Here is an 8,161-nt window from a genome sequence, read left to right as displayed (position 1 = left end):
CTGAATTATGAGAAGTAGAAAATGAGTAAACAAAAATCATGTTTTGCTCAAAGTTGATTTTTACACCTATTACAAATCGTCCAGCCAAACTGCATCCTGCCAAAATAAGACTACACATTAAAAAAAGATTGAATTATGACAAATCCGCCACCTGAGGTCACAGCACACTGAAGTAATCCTTCCCCGTCATTTCGGCATCAACACCTCTGCGGCTCGGAAAGCTTCTTCCGATAAATCATCAAAAGGAGACAGTGGTGCCACAACGAATCAAACCGGCGAGGCGTCTTTAGCTCGCAGTTTTGCAGGCCGACGCGTCCTTGCTTTAAAATATTCTTTTTTTAAAATCAAACAAACGACAACACACTGTTATCTCTGATGTGTGTGTGACAGAAAGCACTGCATGAAAACATCAGCAAATGTCGGCAATGATGCAAATCTCTTTTTTCCCCCCCAATTTATTTAAATGTGTTGAACGGGTTTGAATTAACATTCTATGCAATACGCAGTTAAAGAATCAACCATTATTTAAAGAGCCAAAATTATATTATTTCGCAAGAGATTTATATTGGGAACAGGACAAAAAAATGCGTAGATCGGTCACACTTATCTATTCACTCTGGCTTTTGTTTGATATTAATATAAAGTTTAAAACTTTAGAGAGCGGTGGAACACAGAAGACATCTGCAAAGGGGAAAACATCTTTTCACAGTACCAGCGTATAACGAGTAACGCATTAATAAATAAGAAGAGAGAGAGGAAATCGAGACCGCCTGAAATAAACCCACAGACAGACATGATATGAAACAATAATAATGTCCATTTTAATACTTTAAGATTTGATGTAAAGTATAACCAGTCAGAATATTGTAACAACAATCTAAAATTAAATTACCATAATTAAATCTAAGTCCAAACTGCAGAGATGAGTGTTTTTGCAGTAATTTCAACATATCCAGTGTCTGGACGGACTCTTCGTTAACATCGGACACACTGAAGAAAGAAAAAGAGTTGGACCAACTTAATTGAATTGCTTCAATTGGTAACAAGTAACTCAATTAAGTTTATCCAACTTCATTTATTAAGTTGGTTTAACTTGACAAATGTAAGTCAAATCATTTGGTCTACTTCAAATAAAGAAGATAACTAATAAAGGATTTATTTTTTTTGGCTCACGTAGGATACGAACGCAAATGGTTTTCAAGTAAAATCAGAGTAAAAAGTTCCTCTAAGTTAGAAATGTGTAACCTTTTCATTTAATTCAACCCAAAAAAGTAAGTTGACATCACCAAACCAAAAGAATTAAGTGAGATTAATGTAAATAAGTCCACAACATGAACTACAGCCCAAATACACTTCTCAGAGTGCAGGCGGCTGCACCAGCTTGGCCACCTTTATGTTTTATTGTGGAATCTTTAAGAGACACATGCAGGATGACTGGAGCTCTCTGGTGCACCCACAGCCGTAAGATCACACAAAACGAGACGTTTTACAGCCTGAAAAGCAAACAGCTTTCAAAATCAATCCAGAAATGTGCAAATACATGTCAGGACTGGTTTTGTGCTCATACATTTTATCACTCACCTTAGCTCAGGCTAGATCTAATCAATCTGAAACAGCCAAAAGGAGATTAATTCAGACACCATTACAATAATACAGTCAGAAGGCCTTTGACAGGAAGATAAGTTGTCCATTTATGCTTATGCTATTACTTTCAATCGGATGAGCTCAGCTTCCAGGATGAAATGTGGTTTGAATTGAGAACTGTCTGAAATCAAGCAAATGTATTTGACTCTGAGTGCCTTTGCAGAACCATAAGAGGGGAAATGCTGATCGGTGAGAAATAAAATAAAATAATAATAATAAAAACCCAAAGATGGTGGCTTGGAAAGTATTCACACCCCTCAGACTTTTTTCACATTTTGACACAGAAACGTTAGCTTTGGTTGATTTTTACCAGGCATTTGAGTGGCAGGCCAAAAGACAGTAAAGTGTAACAGAGGTAGGAGGAAAACCAGACATGGATTTCATTCGTTTTATAGAAGCCTGAAGGTGTGGCATTTTAGTTGTACTCAGTCTGTTTTACTCGTTCAATGCTAAATCAAGCATTGGCAGCATAAATATAGCTCTTCTGTAAGTGATGTCAAGACTAGGCCAAGACTCAAGGATAAAGTTGCACAGTTTGTTAGGGTTACAAACTTTGAACTTCACGCACAACTTATAAAGTTCATCCAGAATGTAAACCTACCAGGAAATGGCTAATCTAACAAGCTAGAGGATGGATACTGGAGAATTTGTGGATGAGACAACTATCAGTTCTAGACTACACAAGTCTGAGCTCCATGGGATGCATGGTAGGACGATTGCCAGCGATATATAGCCATTTAAGTTTGCGAAAGGCCATGTGTAAAAAAAGCGGCTTTGGCCAGTTAAGACTAAAATCAAACTTTGTGGCTTATATGCAGCAAAAAACCCTGAGTAGACAAAGAATCTATCTTAATCTGTAAAAAACTGTACAGCCAAAGCTACAATGGAACCACTCCGATGAAAGCACATTCACGTGTTAAACAGCCTAAAGGCAAAACCTTCAATGTCGATATGTATAAAGTGGGTACTGACATTCTCCACACATTTTAGTGCCGTAACTGCAGGTCAAAGCTGGTCCTATGAAATACACTGGGCTGAAGTGCAGCACACTTTTTTTTTTTAATTAAACAAAACAAACATGCATTATTTTCCTTCTACTTCATAAATATGCAATACCTGCTAAAAAAAAAAAAAAAAAAACTACAGAAAGTTTGTAGTTATTGCACAACAAATTGCAATACTTAAGCAAACCCCAGTTATCTTTTATTACAGTACAGACCAAACGTTTGGACACACCTTTTAATTCAATGAGTTTCCTTTATTTTCATGACTATTGACATTGTAGATTCACACTGAAGGCATCAAAATTATGAATAACACATGTGGAAATATGCACTAAACAAAAAAGTGTAAAACAACTGAAAATACCCATTATATTCTAGTTTCTTCAAAGTAGCAACCTTTTGCTGTGATTACTGCTTTGCACACACTCTGCATTTTCTTGATGAGCTTCAAGAGGTCGTCACCTGAAATGGTTTTCACTTCATAGGTCAACCTGCCCTGTCAGGTTAATAAGTGGGATTTCTTGCCTTATAAATAGTCATGAAAATAAAGAAAACCCATTTTAATTAGAAGGTGTGTCCAAACTTTTGGTCTGTACTGTATATGAAGTTTATACTCTAACATGAGAGTCCCGTTGTTATTCAAAATGTATTCTTGTGGGCAACGGCAAGATGTTTTCTTTTTTTAAATTAATGGTTCTTTGGTCTGAAATGAAATGCTGATGTTGTGGCACTTTAATATCCTGGCCTTTCCCATAGTGCTGCAATAGCATTACGGAAATGTATTACACATGTTCGTAAGGACGTCTGGCAAAGGGGAAAACTAAAAAAATAAAATTACATATATATATACTGTATATATATATATATATATATATATATATATATATATATATATATATATATATATCTTGCTCTAAAGTGAAATGGTTATGCAGTTATTGCTCTCTTGCTTCGTGCGCTGGAATGACATCAGCGAGGTGCACTGAGGAGATTGGCGAGGCTCAACCATCCAGACCGCAGGCTGTCAGGCCAGTTTTTCTTAATGTCCAGAGCCAGACTGACGGATGGGCCGAATAATTCATCTAATGGCATTAAGGTGACACGGCTCACACTGCTGTCATCACTCGCCTCCCCTGGTACCAGCAGCGGCCTGCACTGCAGACTTTCCCCTCCGTTCACCCCCCCCTACACACACACACACTTCATCTATTTTCAACCCAGACATTAGTTTTGTTCTGTCAGTCAGCTCCACTCTGAAATGCTCAACACCCGCCGACCTAGATGTCAGGGTTTAAAATTTTAACTCCAAAATATTTAGCAAAGTGCTCAAGAAGCAAAGCTGTTAGTGGCGACAGAATATCATTGGTTTGTTCGAATACCAAACAAACAAACAAACAAAAAAAAAAAATGCTGAGACTGTCGACTTGATTGTGCCAAAAGGACCGACTTCCGAGTTGATTTTGCTGCTGCGAGCGTGTCGTTAACGGCTAGCGATAATGACAACAGGGTTGGGAAAATGCAAAGCACACGTCGTCAGAAGGTACAACAAAGACGTTTCATCATCAAAAACCCAGCTGGATCAAATAAGCCAAGGTGATGCATCTTTAATGCCGTCAAGGCAGGCATCAGGAAGCATTAGCTTTTTAAGGAATAATCCATCCCCAGGTATCCTACCACCGTTAGTTATCATCAATCCGGGGGACTGCTGCAATAAAGATTTTGCAAGGTGTCTCTGCAGTGCACTTTTCCACTTTAGTTATACAACTTTGACTCTTTTTTTTTTGCTTGCAATTTGCAATTTTCTGTCAATTTTTCTTTCAAGAAACACAAGAGGAAGAGGCTTTCTGACAGACAGCAGTATGTATCTGCATAAATATAGAGTCAGCTCTGCATTTCATACCCACACAAGTAGCGCTCTCATGTCTTTATTACTAACACGATGCAAGAATCCTTCCCTAAAGAAAATCCTGTGGCCTTAATAAACACAAACTGAGTTTTTACTGGGTTCCCCAAAAACGTGTGGATTGTTTCAGGGTATTCCAATTTTCTTCCTACAGTCCAAACCTCAACATATTTTTGGCATCTTCCTTCATACAAACATCCTTTAAATCAAGTGAGAAGAGGGTTAGGGTTTACTTTTACATTTAAAATGGCATAATAAGTTACTCTTCTGTTTTTATGTGCCGTGGCGATGCCATTGTAACAGATCAAGAAGCAACAAGCAATCAGAACCGTACAAACACAGAAATAAGGTTGCTCATGGTTTTTTTTTTATTAAGGCTTGTGCATTCCAAGCCTTACGTTGATCTTATGTTTTCTCAACAGTGTTGTTAATCCATTTCAGAAAATGACTGATCTCACCTAGTGATCAATCGCAGTCTGATCACAAAAGGGGCCAAAATACAGTTTTCAGCGGTTTCTTCAGGTTTAGATTCCAGCCATCGTCTATTTATTTCTTTTTTGGTCTTTTGGAAACCGTTGGGACCCGAACCGATGATTTCAGTTATGATTACGGTTCACTTTGGGTGCATGTTCAACATGCATCTGTTTTAAGTGCCAGCACATCCCAGGGACAAGCGATTATTATAACATACAAAGACGAAAATTGCAGAAAAACGCAAACTTGTTACTAGAAAAATACAGGTTGTTACAAGTGATTTCCTTATCAAAAGAAAACTGCCTTACATCAACTTACATCAACGGTGTTAAAAAAGAGGATCATTTAATGCTAGCTTTGGACAAAAAGTTTTGGCTCTTTCCTCTTTTCTCTCCGAGTCCCTGGCGAGTGACGCTCTCCGTGGGCGACGTGCAGCGACGGCGTGCTGCTAAAACGAAACAACAACAAAGCGTGTTGACGTCACAGATCACAGAGTTTAATTCATACTAAGCAACGCATGAATCAGTTAACAAAGCTGCAGAGGTACAGAGATATACATTTTATCACAAAATAACAACAGACAAGGGGAAACAGACACACACGAAACACAGAGACAGACAAAGGCGCCCACGTGGAGAAAAGATGGAAAAAACTATCCCTCTCGGCGTGCTGACCTGGAATTTTAAACTAAAGAGGTGTTTCCCTATTTAATATATGCAAAGAAGGCGTTCTGTTGTTCAACCAATCAGAGACCTGTTTCGGCCCCCCAAAGAAACTTGGAAACTCCCCTCATTACAGCTCAGATGTCTGGTTTTTATCTAAGTAAAAGGGCGGACCACTCCGTGCTCATCTCTGTCCGACACGGGCGATCTCGGGGGGAGAAGTCCCTGTTTTGAGATTTCACAGATAACTCTAACGTCTATCCCACACATTCCAGCGCCGTTTCCATGGAGATGCTAATTTTATGGCTTTTGTGTGCTCTTAAACAGACAGTGGAAGGCGTCTGCTTGTCTCCTTCGGGCCTCTCTCGAAGGGTCACACAAAGCCTGTTTTTCAAATAAGAGTGCTTAATATACCTTTACACATGTTGTAAGATTAAGTGTATTTTTAGCACTAAAATAATCATTTTCCTTAACAACGGCCAACCAGAACTGCAACTAAAACCAATCCAATAGCAACACAGCTAGGAAGAAATTGGATGGAAGTAGAAAAGGATAAAAGGTTTTTCCCTCTAACATTGAATGGTGGCAGCACACAAAAGTGAAACTAACCCAAGAAATCTTTTGTCCAATTTATTTCGAATGACTTTAAGCTGGATTCTCCACAGCTTCGCAGACATATTGAGATCTTTGATGTAATGCAGATGGAGCAGGCCACGAGTTTTAATTTCAGCTGTCTAAAAGCAAAAGATAACAACAGTAAAAGAAAAAAAAACAGTGCTTGGTGATGATGGCTGCTTAAGTGAGTCTTTATATTTTTGAGTGGGTTTTCATAAATGAACTGGTGTACTGACAAAGAGCCCATTGTCAGCAAATGGCTGCACAAATGTGCGAGTGAGTGATACAAAACCTCGGTTTCATGGAGTCTTCTGTTTGCGTAATGCGTTGCTCGCGTTTGTTGACATTGCGGTTGGATTTATGAAATACACGGTATTGATCCCGAAACAGGAACCTTGAGCTGCACGTGGAGCCGGAGGAAATTTCCGCAGAGGATGAGAAATGCAGAGCGTAATTGAGGAGAAGGTCTCAGACCTTGTTAACTTGGAAACAACGCTCGAGTGTAGCGAGATGCCAAAGTTTGCTGCACTCACAATAATGAACTCCCATCTCTAACAAGAAAGATAATAGGTGCCGAAATTAGATGAGCGATGTTTCCGGGGTGAATGCTCGGCGTTTGGTCCCGGGTTTGGCAGCAGAAGAGAAACGCAGCGCCGTCTCCAGCCATTTTATCTCACTTATTTGGAGGAAACACGATTAAAAAGAGATATACATTCCAGATTATTCAATTAGAGGAATAAACATAATTTGGTTGGCGGGAAAGAGGCTGAAGAGGAAGAAGAAAAAAGGAAATTATCTAACAGAAAATCTTGAGGATTTAAAGCAGAATTAATTTTGTAGACTGGATAAGCTCAACGTCAACACGAGTCATGAAGAATGTAGCAAGTTCTCACCATGCTAGAACATCATACAAGAATCTGACTGTGCTATTTGCTTGTCAAATTATTCAGATACACTAAATGTTTTATCAAACCACCACCACAGACTTCACCCAGATTAAGGATTAAATGATTCAAATCCAAGCATACGTTTCAGCAGTTCATGGAGTGACACGATTTTGTTCATTTTCATTACATCTAGCTGGCTAATGGAAGAGTGCTGCTTGGCTTATGTTGCACTCTGCCACGAACGTAATCATTTTTGTACCTAAAGAGGTTCAAGAGTCAGCACACAGCGTTAGTTATTACAGCCATAAACCACTGAACATGTCTAAAGTCTGATTGTAGTGATGGACGGAGGCCTGAACCTTCAAAAACACAAAGACATTTACAAAGTCGGCCTTTTGTCTCCTGAAGAATATTTCTAAGACTGAAGGGCAAATGTCCCAGCAAGAACTTAGAAAATACATTAAAATACTTTTGTTAGTTGGTTAAATCAGTTAGTTAGGGTTAGGGTTGCTGGCTTATAACCAACAAACATTGAAAACCTGCCGCATCAACCTTCCAGACCACTCAGGTCGTCTGGTTCAAGTCTGTTCTGCATCCCAGGAATCGGAGCCAAACATGGAGAAGCAGCATTCGGCTTTTATGCCCCAATAATCTGGAACAGACTTCCGGGAAACTGCAAAACAGCCAAAACGCCGAGCTACTTTAAATCTAAGAATCCACCTATTTAGATTTATTTGCCTTTGGTTAATGATATTGATCAATATATTTAATGAATATTTGATTTATCATTTTGATGATGACAAAGTGTAATCTCTATTGCTTCCTTCACATTTGGCTACTGCATTTGTTTTCGCGGTGTAAAGCACTTTGATCCGCCCTGTTGCTGAAATGTGCCTGACTAATGATTTTTGATGAGCTGTTGCACACTTAATCTTAAATAGGAACGATTAGCAGTGGCTATGTGTTGCTTCC

The sequence above is a fragment of the Xiphophorus maculatus genome, chromosome 8 (assembly GCF_002775205.1).
Source record: "Xiphophorus maculatus strain JP 163 A chromosome 8, X_maculatus-5.0-male, whole genome shotgun sequence".
Lineage (NCBI taxonomy): Eukaryota > Metazoa > Chordata > Actinopteri > Cyprinodontiformes > Poeciliidae > Xiphophorus > Xiphophorus maculatus.
The sequence above is the reverse complement of the archived record's forward strand: the minus strand, read 5'-3'. Positions refer to the sequence as shown.